This window comes from Lampris incognitus, chromosome 2 (genome assembly GCF_029633865.1).
Source record: "Lampris incognitus isolate fLamInc1 chromosome 2, fLamInc1.hap2, whole genome shotgun sequence".
NCBI lineage: Eukaryota > Metazoa > Chordata > Actinopteri > Lampriformes > Lampridae > Lampris > Lampris incognitus.
The window spans coordinates 130,145,999-130,147,128 of NC_079212.1; positions in this window are offsets into that span (position 1 = coordinate 130,145,999).

The following is a 1,130-nucleotide window of genomic DNA, read 5'->3' on the forward strand; positions in this document are numbered from 1 at the left end:
CCTGTTTTGTGGTCTGTGAAGGCCTAATTGCACTTCAGAAATTGAGCCTTGTTTTCAGTCAGCTCTCACTCAACATTGCCCGGGAAGATCCTAAAGGCTCATTTACAGTCTGCCTTTAACCTCAATGTGCAAACACACACACACACACACACACACACACACACACACACACACACACACACACACACACACACACACACACACACGCACACACACACACACACACACACAGAGGTATTTCCACAAAGTTTAATCTGTTCAGAAACAGAGGGCCTTCTTCACAGCACAGTTAAAATAGAGGCAAAACTTAAATAGAAACAAACAGATCATCCATGCAGCGAATGCTGAGTTAATGCCGAACAAGGATTTTTTCCCCCTTTCTGTCTTTTCAGGAAAAGGATATTTTTAGAGCAAAAAAAACAAAAAAAAAAGTAGACTGGTTTGGACTAGACTGTCCAAATAGTACAACTAATTCTGTTAGAAAATACATCATCTAAGCCATTTTTAGACTAGTCATATTACAGTATTTGCCTCCAGTGTGATAGTGAGAATGTTTAAGGCATCATTGTTAGTTTGGCCACAGACAACCCTTGCAGTCAAAGCCTGTAAAATCTGTGTTGGGAATTAATCAATGAAAACCAGAAATAGTAGATGTTCGTAAGGGTCTTGAAATTTGAGCTAAAATTTAGGTGAAAAGTTAGGTTAGTATTCAGTGCTGTCACCTGTTACTGATAGGAAGGTTTTTTTTTAAAATGTGCACATGCATGCTATCCTATCTGAACCACCCTGCAACCCACTTTTGGGTTGTATATGATATATGATGCATGTGAAAGCACACCGCTGTGCCCTTTTAATATGTCAATGCACATCTTCCAGTGAAATCCTACTTTGGAGGAAGCTATGGGAATATTTCTGGTGTGACCCCTGTTGACCAGGGAAAATCAGGATCAACCAGGGATTTGGAACCACAACGTTTGTCTTTGTGAATTGTAAAACGTTGGTTGCAGTTTCAGCTAGGATTACATTTCGCTCTATATTTCATCGTATTTGCGTCTCTCACTTGTCACCAAATGTCCTTTGTCATGTCTTGAATGGTTTGTGCATTATGAAAGCATTTGCTTGTGTCCTCA